Source organism: Erinaceus europaeus, chromosome 17 (assembly GCF_950295315.1).
Source record: "Erinaceus europaeus chromosome 17, mEriEur2.1, whole genome shotgun sequence".
NCBI classification, from domain to species: Eukaryota; Metazoa; Chordata; class Mammalia; order Eulipotyphla; family Erinaceidae; genus Erinaceus; species Erinaceus europaeus.
In genome coordinates, this window is record NC_080178.1 from 39,536,423 (window position 1) to 39,554,823 (window position 18,401).

The 18,401-nt window shown below is 42.5% G+C and overlaps 1 pseudogene; it reads left to right on the plus strand.

Moving 5' to 3' along the window:
• The first annotated feature begins 8,018 nt into the window (after positions 1 to 8,018).
• On the plus strand, positions 8,019 to 8,098 carry LOC132534217 (U6atac minor spliceosomal RNA; annotated as a pseudogene).
• Positions 8,099 to 18,401: the final 10,303 nt, after the last annotated feature.

The window sequence follows — 18,401 nt, forward strand, 5'->3', positions numbered from 1 at the left end:
TACCAAATAATGTGATGATAACATTAACTATTGATTGTCTTTTTGAACCCTAAGACAGCAGGAACCTCACATCTCCACTATAGAGCCTCTACTTCCCCCAGTCCTGGAACCCTTGGATAGGGCCCACTTTCCCTATGCCTCTCCCAATCCATATCAAATAATATTGCATCTGCCGATCACAACCTAATCAACGCAATGATTGCCACCTCAACATGCTTCACTTTAGACTGTGTCCAGAGACTTCACGTGTGGAATGACAACCCTTCAGCTTCATTACTCGGGTGAAACCTTTCCTTTCATAGTATACTTTAATTCCATCTCAGGTGGTTCACTTTCTAACAAAGTCGCAAAACCTAGATATACACCAGTTTCTGTGAGAGAGAGAGCTTATGTGCACACGTATCCATAAACTACTGCAAAATATATACCTGAAAGCAGAAGTACACTAGAGTTGCAGTGAGTATCCCCCTAACACTTCCTCTCCACTATTCCAAGCTTTGGGTCCATGATTGCTCAACAATTTGTGTGTCTTTGTTAACTCTCTTTTCAGTCACCAGGTTCCAGATGTCATCAGGATGCCGGCCAGGCTTCCCTGGACTGAAGATCCCACGAATGTGTCCTAGAGCTCCGCTTCCCCAGAGACCCACCCTACTAGGGAAAGAGAGAGGCAGACTGGGAGTATGGGCCAACCAGTCAAAGTCCATGTTCAGCGGGGAAGCAATTACAGAAGCCAGACCTTCCTCCTTCTGCAACCCACAATGACCCTGGGTCCATGCTCCCAGAGGGATAGAGAGTGGGAAAGCTATCAGGGGAGGGGGTGGGATATGGATATTGGGTGGTGGGAATTGTGTGGAGTTGTACCCCTCCTACCCTATGGTTTTGTTAATTAATCCTTTCTTAAATAAAAAGAGGAAAAAAATGAAGACATAAGCTATCAAAATATTTGGGACACAGCTAAGGCAGTTCTGAGAGGGAAGTTAATAGCCATACAAGCACACATTAGGAAACAAGAAAAAGCACAAATAAACCTGATTGCACATCTTAAAGACCTAGAAGAAGAAGAACAAAGGAATCCTAAAGCAACCAGAAGGACAGAAATCACTAAAGTTAGGGCAGAAATAAATAGCACTGAAAATAAGAAAACCATACAAAAGATCAACGAAAGTAGTAAATGTTGGTTCTTTGAAAAAGTGAACAAAATTGACAAACCTTTAGCCAGACTCACAAAAAAAAAAAAGGGAGAAGACCCAAATAAATCAGATTATAAATGAAAGAGGAGATATCTCAACAGACACTGCAGAAATTGCTTCTAGCTCCATTCAAGATAGATCAGAGGTGGGTTCATCATTCTTAATAGCTACAGTGGGAGTTGGCAGTAGTGCAGTGTGTTAAGGGCATGTGGTGCAAAGTGCAAGGACCAGCATAAGGATCCCAGTTCAAGCCCCTAGATCCCCAAACCCCGCAGGGGAATCGCTTCATAAGCGGTGAAGCAGGTTTTGTCTCCTCTGTCTTCCCCTCCTCTCCATTTCTCTCTGTCCTATCCAATAACAGTGACATCAGTAACAACAATGATAACTATAACAATAAAATAACAGGGGCAACAAAAGGGAATAAATAAATATTTTTTTAAATAGCTGCATAGTATTACATTGTGTATATATACCATAGCTTTCTTAGCCATTCGTCTGTTGTTGGGCACCTGGGTTGCTTCCAGGTTTTAGCTATTATCAATTGTGCTGCTATGAACATAGGTGTACTTTTTTTTTAACCATTTTTTTTTAACAACTGAGTAGTATTCAAGTACATCTTTCTTTTTTTTTTTAATATTTATTTTATTTATTTATTCCCTTTTGTTGCCGTTGTTGTTTTATTGTTGTAGCTATTATTGTTGTTGTCGTTGTTGGATAGGACAGAGAGAAATGGAGAGAGGAGGGGAAGACAGAGAGGAGGAAAGAAAGATAGACACCTGCAGACCTGCTTCACCGCCTGTGAAGCGACTCCCCTGCAGGTGGGGAGCCGGGGTTCAAACCGGGATCCTTATGCCGGTCCTTGTGCTTTGCGCCACCTGCGCTTAACCCGCTGCGCTACAGCCCGACTCCCCTTTTTTAACCATTTTTAATGATTTACCATTTTATTGATTTTTTTTAACCAACTCCCCCCCTTTCTCATGTTCATATAGTATCTACTTTGGACTCTATGTATCATTTTTTGGGAGGGCGCACTTTGGGGTCATAAGCAACTGGAACTTCATAGCCTCAATGCAGGAGGTGACTGATAGGCGATGGCATTAATAATGCATAAGCCAAACATTAAAATTATTTCTGTCATAACTTAGGTCTCAGTCTACACTGACCCTATGATAATCTCAACCAGCTATCTTTTTTTATATTGGCTCTTCATCCATTGTTTGTTCTTTCAGGCATGCCCCCTAGTCTGTTTCGCTGGCTTGTTTAATCATTTGTGATACCACTGGCTCCCAGGGATGTTGGAATCTTCTGTCTCACTGGGTTAAAGGCATTAAGCAGAATAAAGTTATCACATACTTTTTAGGATACATAGCAGAAACATTGTAACAACAAATGTTATAACAAATCCTCTCTTTGTTTTAAGTTCTAGTAGTATGGGGTCGGAGTACCTAGTCTGACGCTGAGCATTAAAATTAAAGGCACTAATTATGGGGCTTCAGGATAGCATTTTGACCAAATCATAGAGAAACAGGATGAGTTAAATACAACAAATAGAAAGATCTCTATGCACATGAAATAGTAAAGGACTAACTGGAGCCTCCCCCCCACCCCCTTTAATCAGAGCATTGCTCAGCTCTGGTTAATGGTGGTGTGGGGATTGAACCTGGTACTTTGGAGCCTTAGGCATGAGAGTCTTTTTGCATAACCATATGATGGCTCTAATCAGTGAAGGCCACAGTCTACAAAGTGATAGGAAAGACCAAAACAACTGGGATAGCACAGGTCATGGGGAGGATAGGGTAATGGATTTATTCCTAGCCGTTCCTCCAGCTTCTGGTTTTGTGGTTACAGCAGGGATAAAGATCATTAACTTCTTTCCATGCTGCTGGATAGTCAGCTTCAAGGGTCTCTGGGATCTTCCTTATACTACCATGCTTCTTATTTATTTTGAGGAGGAGTCAGCTCTGTCTATGAGTGTTCAGTAGCTTTCTTCACCCAAGAGTGATGGATCCACAAAGTAGTGCCTGCAACTTTAATATCAGTTGGAGTAACAAGTAAAACTCGGTGGGGACTCCAGCAGTAGCGCAGCAGGTTAAGCACAGGTGGTGCAAAGCTCAAGGACCTGCATAAGGATCCCAGTTGGAGCTCCTGGTTCCCCACCTGCAGGGGAGTTGCTTCACAAGCAATGAAGCAGGTCTGCAGGTGTCTATCATTCTCTTCCCCTCTCTGTCTTCCCCTCCTCTCTCCATTTCTCTCTGTCCTATCCAACAACAAAGACATCAATAAAAACAATAATAGTTGCAGCAATAAAAAACAAGCGCAACAAAAGGGAATAAATATTAAAAAAAAAAAAAAGTAAAACTCGGTGCTCTTTTTCCAGTCTTTTATCCAGACCATGTCCCCAGACTCATAGGAGTGGACCCAGTTTCTTAGAGGACACGAGGTTCTTTCTACAACTTTATAATTTATCTTGTGTTAAGACAATATTGATGGGGGGGGGGGTTGAGTGGCAGCACAGTGGGTTAAGCGCACATGGCGCAAAGCCCAAGGACTGGAATAAGGATCCCTGTCAAGCCCCTGGCTCCCCACCTGAAGCGGGCTCACTACACAGGTGGTGAAGCAGGTCTACAGGTGTCTGTCTTTCTTTCTGTCTTCCTCTCCTCCATTTATCTCTGTCCTATCCAACAACAACAATGATAAAACAACAAGGGCAACAAAAAGAGGAAAAGGTCTCCAGGAGCATTGGATTCGTGGTGCAGGCACTGAGCCCCAGCAATAACCCTGGAGGCAAAAAAAAAAAAAAAAAAGAAAGATAATATTGATCAATTTGTTGTATCTTTTAAGCCTCTAAAAAGAATCTGGGGGAGTCAGGCATGTGGCACAAAGCGCAAGGACCCGCGTAGGGTCCCAGTTTGAGCTCCCGGCTCCCCACCTGCAGGGGAGTCACTTCACAGTCAGTGAAGCAGATCTGCAGGTGTCTGTCTTTCTCTCCCCCCTCTGTTTTCCCCTCCTCTATTTCTCTCTGACCTATCCAACAATGATGACTTCAGTAACAACAACAATAATAACTACAACAATAAAACAACCAGGGCAACAAAAGAGGAAATAAATAATTTTAAAAAATCTGGTTGTACATTCCCTGAAAGTTGTAATTAGCTCTATAATTTGGGGAAGGCTTTGGATCTAATGGTATATACGTGGTAGGCTCTCTCCTTTGGATTCTCAAGTTTGTTCACCAAGACTCAGTTGCACTAACATCTTTGAATGAGCAGGCCCTCTTTTTTTCAGAAGTCTACACTAAAATTGTACTGTATTGAAACTCATTTACCAGAGATATTGGAGTTTTTCCTCTTTGGGATTTTTCATTTTATCTTGAAGGGAAGCTGACTGATTTGTTTTCCCTAACTCTACCATTTCTCTTATCTGGTGAGGGTCACCCCTTCCTTAGTTTATTAATGATTGGGGTGGGGGGGTCCTGCTATACAGAATCTCACATGGTGAAATAACCTGAGACTTTGGGGGCACACCTGACTTGGAGTAGGACTAAGAGTAGTGAGTCTACTCAGGACATTTTAGACTCCTGGCATTATTTGGCTAAAGTAATTTTTAGGGTTCTGTTTTTACATTTAACTTTCCCTGAACTCTACAGCCTATGGCAATATATAGTTTCCAGATTACCTTCAGAATCCAGGATAGTTCTTATACAATCTTGGTCACGAATGCAGGACTATTGTCTTTGCCTGTTGATGTAGGGAGGCCAGATTAAGGAACGATTTCTCAGAATACCTTTACTACTTCTCTGGACTATTTAGTGTGGGTAAGAAAGGCTTCTACCCACCCAGAATATGTGCTGACAAGTACAGAGAGATACTTGTACCCCCTGGACACTTTAACTTCTGTAAAGTGTACCTCAGTGTCTTCAAATGGCATTGTCGCAGTATATTGAATTCCTGGGGGGATTAAGAGGGCCTTGTTCTACTTATTCTGGGCACATGTTACACACTTTCTAGTCACCCAGACACAGATTAATGGCAGCAAGGGAATAAAGTAATATCTGCTTAGGAGCTCCTCTAATGTTGCCTTTCCTAGATATGTCAGTTTATGGTATTGGGTTACAAGATGATATCCTGCTGTAGTAGGGATGAGTATTCTGCCATCAGGTAGTACCCACAACCCACTAGGAAGCTTTTGTCCTTTTTCTTCCTTTATCCACTCTTTTTTTCTGTTATAGTATAGACTGGTGCTGCATTCATTTCTGGTGTCACAAGGCATTCCCATACCCTCATCTTTTTGTCTTGATCCTTCACATACTTTTCTCTCTCTTCATGAACTCTGTCTTTATCTTGACACCACCAAGCTTCTCTTAATTTAGCCCACATTTTGTGTAGTCCTGTCTACCAGCATATTCCCTCTGCTACTTTACCTAGTCCTTTCTGATAACCCAACAGTGTATTATCACTAGTTTTGTTGGCTCCCATATTGTGTCTAACAATTGTAAAATCTCATTAATTTTGTGCCCTCCCCCCCCACTGTTAGGAGGCCCCCCTCTCTCTTTATACATACCCCATAGACATGCAAGGTTGCAAATGCGTATTTTTTAATCAGTGTAAATAGTTAGCCTTTTTTCCTTTCCCTAATCAATGCCCAGAGTTCTGCCTCCTGTGCTGACCAACCCTGGGAGAAAGTTATCTATCTCCACCATAGAGTATTTGGTGTTGATGGCATATCCTGCATGTTGCATGCTATGGCTCAAGAAGATACTTCCATCAGTAAAGGATTCCACTTCTGGATAGTCTAATGGATGGTCTTCTAGGTTTGTTCATATAGAAAAGACTTCTTCTCATACTTCTTCACAGTCATGATCTGGGGCCCTTCTTCAGATAGGTATGTGGCAGGGTTTACAGTATTTATGATTTTCATTGTGATCTGTGGGTTTCCACAGATTATTGCCTAGTATTGGGTTAGTCTAGCATTTGTGAGCTTCCTATTTCCTGGTCTGTTTAATAACACCATCACCTGGTATGGCACTTTGACTCTGAGGGTCTGTCCAATGGTGAGTTTTTCTGCTTCTTTAATTAATAGCATGACTGCTGCCAAGGCCTATAAACAAGGGGGCCATCCAGATGCAACTAGGTCTAGGTTCCTGGACAAGTAATCTGCCAGTCTCTCCCAGTGTGTCCTTTCTCATGGGTGAGTAAGTGGAAGTCTCATGCAATGTCTGAGAGTCCTGGAGCCAGGTCATTAACCAGAAGTCTCTATCTCCTCTCTCTTCAGGATTTCCCCCATCTAATAGGGTCTGGTCCTGAGTCAACTATAGCCTCGTACAAAGGTTTGGTGATCTTTGTGAGCCCAGGAATCTATATCTGGAAGAGCCCACTGGCACCTAGAAATTCTCTAAGCTCCTGAATTCTCTCTGTGCTCAAGGCTCAATACCCTCTAGCTATCACAAAACCCAAATACTATACTTCGAGTTCACATATTTGAGGCTTCTTCCAGGATACCTGTTAGTCAGCCTCTATTAACCCCCTTCTAAGTGGGGGTTAGCTTAGCCTCAGGACTTAAAGGAACAGGACTTAAAGGAATCTGAGGTCCTAGAAGCATTCAGTGGCTTTCTTTTTTTTTCCCAAGATTTTATTTACTTATTAATTAGAAAGATAGGAGGAAAGAGAAAGAACCAGACATCACTCTGGTACATGTGCTGCTGGGGATTGAACTCAGAACCTCATGCTTGAGAGTCCACGATGCTTTATCCACTGTGCCACCTCCCGGACCACCTTTTTCTGTTTTTTTGTTTGTTTGTTTGTTTGTTTTGTTTTGTTTTTTACACCTGCAGACCTGCTTCACACCTGCAGATGGAGAGCCAGGGGCTCGAACCAGGATCTTTACCCCAGTCCTTGCACTTTGCGCCATGTGTGCTTAACCCACTGCGCTACTGCTCAGCCCCCTCAGTGGCTTTCTTTTACTGATTATTTTTCCTTATCAATAGAGTCCCAGGATGGAGGGCAGAGCACCACTCCAGTATGTGTGACACCTGGGATGGAACTGGGAGCCTCAGGCATGCAGGTGTTGGGCACCCCCAGCTGACAACTCCCCTGGCTTCCCACCCTGTTTCTAAGGCAAACAACCCTGCTTATTCTCCACCACACTGCACAAGCCCCGCTTCCATGGCTCATCACAGAGTCAGTCCCCCTCCAAAGGCCAGTCTGTGCCTGGTGGGGATTTTCACCACCAGCCTGCAGGTTTGGAACTTTCCAGGGAGCAGTGCCCAATGTCCACAATGGAAATATTCTCACGGCAGGAGCTTTCCACCACCAACCTGATATCTCCATTCAGAGGAGAAACAGAGAGAGAAAGACACCACAGTACTAGAGCCTCCCCTGATGCTTTGACATATTCTGTGGTGCCAGGGCACAAGCTGAATCACACATGGCAAGTCAGGCACCCTAACCAGCGAATTCCAACCCTTGATTGAAAGGTTTGCTCAGATTTTTTTTTCCTGTGACACAAGGAAAGATCCCAAGTCCCTAACTCCTTACAGCCTGGTTCCCACCTCCTCTGAAAGCACAGAATCTGGAACCTGATCCTGGCACTCACACAGAGTGACTGTGTGATCTCAGGTAAGCCCTTGGGTGTTGAGTAAGATAATAGGACTCACCTCACAGGGATGCTGTAAGGCAGGGCTGGAGAGCCTCTTGCCCTCAGGCTGTGTGCAGCCCTAGAAATCATTGATTCTGAGCCTGCCAAGGTACCACATGCAGGACTCAAAATTCCAGACAACTAGGGACTTTCTTTATAGTGACACTAAGTACTCATTAAAAAAATACATTCTCTGTGTTGCATGAAAGGAGAGAAGGTTAGCACTCCCCTTGACAAGGATGGGAAAAAATACATTCTCTGTTATACTGCTTATTGAATAGAGACAGCCATAAATCAAGAGGTATGGGGTGATAGAGAGGGAAAGAGAGACAGACACCTGGAACACTGCTTTACCATTTGCAAAGCTTTCCTCTTGCAGGCAGAGGCTGGGGGCTTGGACCCCTATCCTTGAGTATTGTAACATGTGCACTAAACCAAGTGCACCACTACCCAGACCTACTAAGTGCTTATTTTTAAGCTGATCATTTTGTAGGACCCACGAATGACATTGTAAGTATCCAAATGGCCCTCAGCAGAAAAAAAGTTTTCCTGGCCCTGCTTAAGTGTTGGTTGCAACAAGGCATATTTAGCTTTTTGAATAGGGTCCACAATGGAGTAAGTTCCACACGGAGTACATTTATTACTAGAACTGTTGTGGGACTGCAGCCCAGGAGGTGGCACAGTGGCTAGAGATGAAACATGATGTCTGGAGTTTGATCTCTGGCATCACATGTGACAGAGGTCTGCTCTCTGGTGCACTCTCTCTCTCTTTAGCTCTTCCTTTCCCTCCCCTCCCTTCCACTCTCCTCTCCTCTCCTCCTCTCCCTTCTGCTGTTTCTCCCTCTCTAGTAAATATTTAACAATTACAACTCAAGCACAGTGGTTTGAGTTGGAGGGGGTGTCAAAAACATGAGGTCCTTAATGTAATCCCTGGCATCATGTGTGTCAAAGTACTCCTCTTTGGACCTCCTCTCCTCTCCTCTCCTCTCCTCTCTTCTCTCCTCTCCTCCTTTCTTTTTCTAAATACTTAATAGTCACAACCTGGGGGTGTAGTGGCAGTGGTAGAACAGTGGCTAGAGAGTGGAGCTTAAAAATATGAGGTCCCAAGTTTTATCCCTAGCATCACATGTGCCAAAGTGATGCTCTGCTTTCTCTCTCTCTCATTAATAAATTAAAACTTTTTTAAAAGAAGATATGTAACTGTCATGGCCTGAGAGGTCCAGAATTTGATCCCCAGAATTCCATGTGCCAGAGTGATGCTCTGGTTCTCAAATAAATAAATAAATAAATAAATATCAAGAAGTGATGCACCTGATAGAGTGTACCATTACTATGCACAAGGACTTGGGTTCAAGCCCACTTGCAACAGAAAACTTCACAAGCAGTAGAGCAGTGCTCTTTCTCTCCCCTACCTTCTCCACTCTATTTCTCCTGTCTGCATCAGAAAAAGAAAAACGGGGTGAGGGAGGAGCTGCCAAGAGCAGTGGATTTGTCATGCAGGCACCGAACCCCAGTGATAACCCTGGTGATAGAAATTAATTAAGGGAACAGGTGGCGGCACACACAGAAGGGCACATGTAATACAGTGCTCAGGGACCCAGGTTCAAGCCCCTAGTCCCCACCTGCAGGAAGGAAGCTTCACATGTGCTGAAGCAGAGCTGCAGGAGTCTCTCTCTTTATCTTTCCTCTCAATTTCTCTGTCTCTATCCAAAAATAAATAAATAAAAATTATTTTAAAATGAATATATATAGTGTCACAACCCCATGAACTTAAATTAATAAATTATTTTTTCCTTTTCTTCTTATCAGTCTGCTTTGTGTTTCTTTAATTGCTTATCCAGCCTACAAAACCCAAGAGGAGAGAGAATAATACACACACACACACACACACACCTTCTCTCCTTCAGTTGCTAAGTACTTCCTTAGAATCAGAACCTCCAAATTCAGGGACCTCAGAAGCTTAAATGAGGCCTGAGCATTTCTCTGGGGCTGTTTTGCAGCCCTGGGTTGACTAGTTCTTTAAGTGTGTGGGGGGAAGCATCTGGGGTAATGCCTTGCGCCCCACAGTCTCTGCACTGACACAGTATTGAACAGCAGCCATAATCTGAGGCCACTGGCCCCTTACTACCTTCCTGCCCCATCAGCAGGTGTTGACTCGCCAGGGAAAATAAGCAGGTTAGGCTAGTTGTTCCACAATTTGAAGACACATTCTTATTTATTTGTTTGTTTCCAGTATTTCTGAACTCAGAATGAGTTAGCACTTAATGATGTCTTAAACTTATCAGTGAGGCCAGGCAATGGAGCACCTGATAGAATACACATTACGGGAGTTGGGCGGTAGCACATCGTGTTAAGCGCATGTGGTGCAAAGCTCAAGAATTGGCTTAAAGATCCAGGTTTGAGCCCCTGGCTCCCCACCTGCAAGAGAGTCGCTTCACAGGTAGTGAAGCAGGTCTGCAGGTGTCTATCTTTCTCTCCCCATCTCTGTCTTCCCCTCCTCTCTCCATTTCTCTCTGCCCTATCCAACAATGACGAATGACATCTATAGCAACTATAAACAACAATAATAGCTACAACAACAAAACAACAAGGGCAAAAAAAGGGGATAAATAAATATTTTTTAAAAAGAATACACATATTACAATGTGCAAGGACCCAGGTTCAAGTCCCTGGTCCCCTCCTGCATAGGAGTACCTTCATGAGTGTTGAAACAATGCTGTGGGTGTCTCTCTCTGTCTCTAAGGTAATTTTTTTTAATATTTATTTATTCATTTTCCCTTTGTTTTTGCCTTGTTGTTTTATTGTTGTAGTTATTATTGTTTTTGTTGATTTCTTCATTGTTGGATAGGACAGAGAGAAATGGAGAGAGGAGGGGGAGACAGAGAGGGGGAGAGAAAGATAGACACCAGCAGACCTGCTTCACCGCTTGTGAAGCGACTCCCCTGCAGGTGGGGAGCCGGGGGCTTGAACCGGGATCCTCTCGCCGGTCCCTGTGCTTTGTGCCACCTAAGGTAATTTTTTAATCTTAAAAAACTTATCATTGACAAGCATGTGTTCCTATGTGATAAATTGTTATAGACGTTTTCTGATCTCAGACTTCCTCATATTTATTAGAAATCCTTCAAAGGAACCCTCCTACACTGCCGGTGGGAATGTCAATTGGTCCAACCTCTGTGGAGAACAGTCTGGAGAACTCTCAGAAGGCTAGAAATGGACCTACCCTATGACCCTGTAATTCCTCTCCTGGGGATATATCCTAAGGAACCCAACATATCCATCCAAAAAGATCTGTGTACACATATGTTCTTGGCAGCACAATTTGTAATAGCCAAAACCTGGAAGCAACCCAGGTGTCCAACAACAGATGAGTGGCGGAGCAAGTTGTGGTATATATACACAATGGAATACTACTCAGCTATAAGAAATGGTAACTTCACCGTTTTCAGCCGATCTTGGATGGACCTTGAAAAATTCATGTTATGTGAAATAAGTCAGAAACAGAAGGATGAATATGGGATGATCTCACTCTCAGGCAGAAGTTGAAAAACAAGATCAGAAACGAAAACACATGTAGAACCTGAAATGTAATTGGCATATTGCACCAAAGTAAAAGACTCTGGGGTGGGTGTGTGGGGAGAATACAGGTCCATGAAGGATGATAAATGACATAGTGGGGGTTGTATTGTTAAATGGGAAACTGGGGAATGTTATGCATGTACAAACTATTGTATTTACTGTTGAATGTAAAACATTAATTCCCCAATAAAGAAATAAATTTAAAAAAAAAGTCTGCAGGAAAATGAGAACTCATGTAGAAGTGAAGCCCCTATGGCAATTAAAAACGTAGTACAAGAGTAAGGAATATAGCTCATGCCTCACATGTATGATGCCATGGGTCTGATCCCCAACACCACAAAATAATAGAAGATGAGGAAGTAGTGCATTGATAAAGAATGCAGATGCTGGTATGTATTTGACGCATTAGCTCAACTCCCAGCTCCATCACTTCCCAGCTGGAGTATCTATCATGTTCCTTGCCTCCCCCACCCCTCTACCTAGCACTGTGTGCTTATGTTTGCATAAATGGTGTGCCTAGTCTCTGATAGTGGGAATTGTATGAATTGTACCCCTCTATTCCAACAATATTTTTGACCATTATTAAATCACTAGTAATAAAAATAAGTTGAAAAATAAGAAAGCACAAAGCAGAACTTGGACTGGGTTTGGTGTATTGCACCAAAGTAAAAGAGTCTAGAGTGGGGGGTGGGGGTTCAGGTCCTGGAACATGATGGAAGAGGAGGACCTACAGGGGGTTGCATTGTTATGTGGAAAACTGAGAAATATTACACATGTAACATTTTACTGTTGACTAAACTATTAACCCCCCATTAAGGAAAAAAAAATAAGGTTCCTAGGATATTAGCTTTAGTTCAGAAGTATATGTGAATAATATACTTCTGTCCCAAGTAGCTGAGCACCAGTGCAGCTTCCCAAGATTCCTGGTCTTACCTTCTTTTGAGTCATTCTAGAATGCTGAAGCACCAATCTTATTGAAACAGGAGTTCTGGCACCAGGACCAAAATATGTTAGAGGACAAGAGCAGTTGGCCATACCCTTTGGTATTCAGATTAAATCACCCACCATCACAGTAGTACAGTGACATCAGTGCACTATGGATGAATGTACAGTAGTGAGTCCCAGTTTGTGAACTCTCCCCTCCTAGGGAAGCAGCTGAAGTTGTCAGACCGAAACTATGATGCAGCAGCTGACACCAAAGTCTTGCCAAGAATACCACATGGGAGTCCATCTTCAGAATTGTCTGGCAAGCTCCAGACACATAGAATCGAGTGTGTGTACATACACACACACACACACACACACACACACACACAGATGGGGAGGAATAAAAGGGCCTCTTGACACTAGGTGACTTGACTAAGGCATTCAGGAATGGGCATTTGTGAGTGTCAGGCAGAGCCTCTGCCCTGAAAGCAGCAGGCAGTCAGGTTTTAATAATATGCTGCCCCTATAAACCATCCAGGGCCCTAACTGATGCTTTAGAAGCCAAGGAGAGATAATGATAATGGTTATGCAAAAAGACTCATGCTTGAGGCTCCAAAAGTCCCAGGTTTAATCCCCCAGCACTACCATAAGTGAGAGCTAAACAATGCTGCAGTTAAAAAAAAAAAAGGAATAACTGGGACCATTAAAATAGCTGACTTGAATAGTGTATTCCTTTACCACGTACATGATTCAGGTTCGAGTTTGGACCCCCACTGCATTGAAGAAAACTTCAGTGCGATACTCTCTTTTCTTCTCCCTCCCTCCCTCTCTCTCTCTCTCTCTGCCCCTATTGGGGGGAGGGGGAAGGCAACCAACACTCTCCTGCAATTTCACCGCAGTCCCCAAAACTGACACATTCTATGTGATATGCTGGCCACGAGGCTGGATCTGGGTCTCCAAGGTAGGAATAACTTGGGTTCAGATTCTAGAAAAGTAAACACAGACAAAGTCCCTGACCTCTAATTGGGGAACTAATCACACAAATAAAGGCGAAATTACACAGCTGACAAGTGCACAGGGAGGATAAGAAGAGCTAGGGAAAGGCTTCTTGAGGGGAAATACATACATACATATATATATATATATATATATATATATATATATATATATATATACACATATATATATACATATACATATACATTGCCTCCAGGGTTATCATTTGGGCTTGGTGCCAGCACTACAAATCCACTGCTCCTAGAAGCTATTTTTCCCATTTTGTTGCCCTTGTTCTGATTATTATTGTTATTATAGCTGTTGTTGTTGTTGTTGTTGGATAGGACAAAGACAAATCCAGAGAGGAAGGGAAGATAAGAAGAAAAGGGAGTCGGGCTGTAGCACAGTGGGTTAAGCGCAGGTGGCGCTAAACACAAGGACCTGCATAAGGATCCTGGTTCAAGCCCTGGCTCCCCACCTGCAGGGGTGTCACTTTACAAGCGGTGAAACAGGTCTTGCAGGTGTCTATCTTTCTCTCCCTCTCTCTGTCTTCCCCCCCCTCTCCATTTCTCTCTGTCCTATCCAACAACAATGACAACAATAATAACTACAACAATAAAACAACAAGGGCAACAAAAGGGAATAAATAAAAATAAATATAAAAAAATATTTTAAACAAAAAGAAGAGGAGAGAAAGATAGACACCTGAAGATCTTCTTCACCACATGTGAAGTGACCTACAGGTGGGGAGCTGGGGGCTCCAACCAGGATCCTTACACCGGTCCTTGCACTCTGCACTATGTGCGCTTATTTTTATTTTTAAAAAACACTGCTGGGGGTAGAGGGTAGACAGCATAAAGGTTATGCAAAGAGACTCTCATGCCTAAGGTTCCAAAGTCCCAGGTTCAACCCCCCACACCACCATAAGCCAAAGCTGTGTAATGCACTGGTAAAAAAAAAAAAAAGAAAAGAAAAGAAAGAAAGAAAAAGAAAAAACAAAAACAAAAAAACCACTGTACTTCTGGGAGGTGTGACTATGTAGTAACAGGGATCAGATCGTCTCCCCCCAAAAAAACAAATAAATAAATAAATATAACAGGAGATCCAATTGGATTTATAATCTACAGTTGAATGATCTGCAACCTTGGGTGGCTGCTCACATTTTGTTGTGGCAAAAAGGGGCGTGGGTTGAAGGAACAACACAGTCAAACCAGAGCTCCCAGTGTCAAGGTGCTGAGCTGCACCATTTTAAGCACAGCAAGCAGTGAGGGTAGTTCCTAGTGCCAGAGGAAAAGAGAAGGGAGCTGAAAACCCCTCAATCTTTGACTCAGGAGGTTTTTAGCTTTCTGAATTTAAGGCAAGGACATAACAAAAAACAGAGAACATTTGTGACCATAAGACAGACCCAAGTAACCTCCCCCCTTCTATCCCTACTGTAGATTATACATACAAGAGAAGCCTATAAATCACAAGAGCACCACCTTCTGGGCAGCAATAACCAGTACAATAAATGTGCAACCAGAGAGACAGAACTAAGCAGATAACCATGTCATATCAGTCAGTCGCTTCACAGGCAGCGAAGCAGATATGCAAGTGTCTATCTTTCTCTCCCCCTCTCTGTCTTCCCCTCCTCTTTCCATTTCTCTCTGTCCTATCTAACAACAATGACATCAATAACAACAACAATAATAACTACAACAATAAAACAATAAGGGAAACAAAAGGTAAAATAAATAAAATTTTTAAAAAAAGAATTCCCAATCAAGCTAGAAGATATAGTTAGTCCACTCATTCAATTTAAAGATGAAGGAGAGGAAAGGTTAAAAAAAAAAACTGAAGCGACTCTCTGTGAAATTGCAGACTCCATCAAAAGGTAGAATATAAGAGTGATAGGTATATCTTAGGAGGAGGACAAGGCCAAAGGCCCAGAGTCCATTTTCAGAGCAATTTTAGCTGAGAAACTCCCTCACATAGGAAACACTCAGAACATTTTCAATCAAGAGGCAGAACACTCACCCAGATTTATAAATAGAAAAAGACCAAAGCACATTATTTTAAAACTATCAAAATTCAATGACAAGGAAAACATTTTCAGGCTGCTAGGGAAAGGAAAGAAGTTACATACAAAGGCAGAACTATCAGGCTTTCATGAGACTTCTCTTCACAAACCCTAGAGGCAAGGATAGAGTGGAATGACATCTTTAAAATTCTAAAGGAGAGGGAATTCCATCTACGAATCTTGCATCTTGCAAAATCATCCTCTAAATATGAGGGAGAAATAAAGGTTTTCTCAAATATCCAAAAACAAAAGGAATTTGCCACCTTACAAGAACTACTGAATGGAGTCCCACAAGAAAGGAGGACGAAAAGGAATGAATGTCCTAAGTAGGGTGAATAGCAGTAGACTAGAAAGAAGAACACAATAAAAATAGGAAATAGCAAGCAAATAGGGGAGGAAATCGAAGGACAAAGCACTTATATCAAATGTTTGTTAATCAAGATCAACTTTAAAAAGACTTTTCTATATACACAATACTAGCTATTATACTTATGGTAACCACAAAACAAAGGAGGGAACAGAGATTTATAGAAAATACAAGAAAAATTAGTGAGGAGCTCACCACAGAAACTCATCTACACAAAAAGACAGAAACAAATGGGCAGGAAACCTGGAAAGCCTTTGGCAGTTTATAATGAGAATAACAAAGAAGATCACCTGAGAACACAACAAGATAGGACCAGAATAACCCCATAAATACGTCAAGCCATGGGTGAGTGCAAACACATGTGGCTCATGAACAGATATGGGGCTTACAGAGAGATTCTTAGGGTTAAAAGTCTGTACCTACATGGTAGCAACTGGTACTAGTCCAGCAGTCTGCAAGTTGAAACACCAATTCCAGTCTGAGTTTTATCAACTAAAAGACTGCTGAAGGGAGGAGAACTTAAGCCTCACCAATTTACAACTGTGGGTTGTAGGACTATGTGAAAGCTTGGTAGAGCTTAGGGGAGCTCTCCCATCCTTGGATGGAGGTCTGGAAAGACACCCCTCTTGTTGGCCTCTCCCATATAGGGATGAGCTAAGAGGGAAAAGTCTCCCATGACTCAGTTTCCCCTTGTTAGTCTCACAAGCCCACAGAAAGCCTACAAGCCTCTAACATTTAGTTCCCCCTGCTAGCAGGCCAAGTGGCTGCTTGCTTGAGGGTTCATTCAAAGTTCACTATAATCATTCAAAGTTCACACATTGACTATAAGTTCACCTTTTGATCATATAGGAGAATACACCCTTGCCAGTGACTTGGCAGTGAGACCCCCACATCTATTTCCTTGCTTTCCTTTGATATCTATGACTTACATCAAGCTTTGTCTCTCTCTGTTTCATCCCACTCTACTGGTTTAGCCACTATGTTTTTCTTAATACCTATGGATAATTGACATGGCCGCATCATGGAGACGAATTGTTCTGACCTTTTGGTATCATATCAATTCTTGTCATTCCTACCCTCCCCCACTATAGGGGCAAAGATGACCTTTAAGAAACCTGTAACTTCTGACATATATGAAAAATATCCCTTGTTCTGTTTGCTATAAAACATTGTGTTCTACCCTAAATAAACAGAGGTTCCTACGAGGATTTCTCCTGGTGCTTCCTTCTTTATAACATGGTCACTAGAACCAGTAGTGGAAGGCCAGTGGCTTACCTCCTGGTTGGAGCCACTCAACGTGAGCACCAGCAGTGGGTCTCCATTACTGTTGCTCCTCAGGGGCTGGGACAACAGCAAGAAAGCCCTATACTGACATCAGGGGGCAGAGAGCTGGCCAAGAGAGTCAGGAGGTGTAACTATGTAGTAGGAGCCTTTTCACATTGTTCTCCTAATAAATTAAGAAAAAGGGTGGACAATTCCCTCAGAAATAAGGGTTTATTCAGAAACACAGGGCCACAAAGCACTGCTAGGCGTGGCTCTAACTGGAGGTAGAGTGAAGATTGGGCCCAGGACTTTGGACCTTTGGGGCATGGGAGTCTCTTTGCATAACCACTGTGCTATCTATCCTCCACCCTGTTTTATCTTTTGGTCTCCAGTGAGAGATTAAGCTAAAAGTTAAAAAGCCCTCAAAGTTAAAAAGCCCTCAGGCTACCATTGCCTTCAGGGAATATTAAGATATAAGAGGCAGGAGTCAGGTGGTAGCACAGCGGGTTAAGCACATGTGGTGCAAAGTGCAAGGACTGGCCTAAGGATCCTGGTTCAACCCCCAGCTCCCCACCTGCAGGGGAGTCACTTCACAGGCGGTGAAGCAGGTCTGCAGGTGTCTGTCTTTCTCTCCCCCTGTCTTCCCCTCCTCTCTCCATTTCTCTCTGTCCTATCTAACAATGATGACATCAACAACAACAATAACTACAAAAACAAGGGCAACAAATGGGAAAATAAATAAATAAAATTTTTTTTAAAATTAAAAAGAGGCTTTAACAGCCACTGTGCTTCACCTCAGGGATTGAGATAACATTTAATGGGTTAGTTTCCACAATTGTGAACTCTTAAGTACTTTAATTAGAAACAAGTCAATTCAGGCAAGTGGAATTAGTGGACTGAAAAGGACTGAAAGAGGGACCTCATAACACACCAAATACGATGGTTAAACCAAGAAGAAACATTGGAGAAATAAACATGGACAAAAGTCCAGATAAAAGCCACCCTAAGGTAGAAAGAAGCACAGAAGCTAATTCTGCTTTCTGCCTCATTTATTATATTCTCTCTCCCCTCTGTTGTTTTCTGTAGCTCAGTCATTTTGTTACCCTGTTCTGATACTGTTTTAGCTTGTTCAGCTAGTTGTCCTCAGCTATATCAGTTTTCAGCTCTCTAATTACCTCAAGATAGTGCTGTTTTTCAGTCTTGCTTGTTGTTTCTGCACTTCTTATGACAATTCTTTCAAATGCTTTCCTCACTCCTGTGGCTAATTCCTCAATTAGCACTCAGATGTTGATTTCATTCTTCTGTGCTTCTATTGTTGGGGGCTTTTATCTGGACTTTTGTCCTAGTTCATTTCTCCAATGTTTTTCCTTGGTTTAACCATTATTATAGC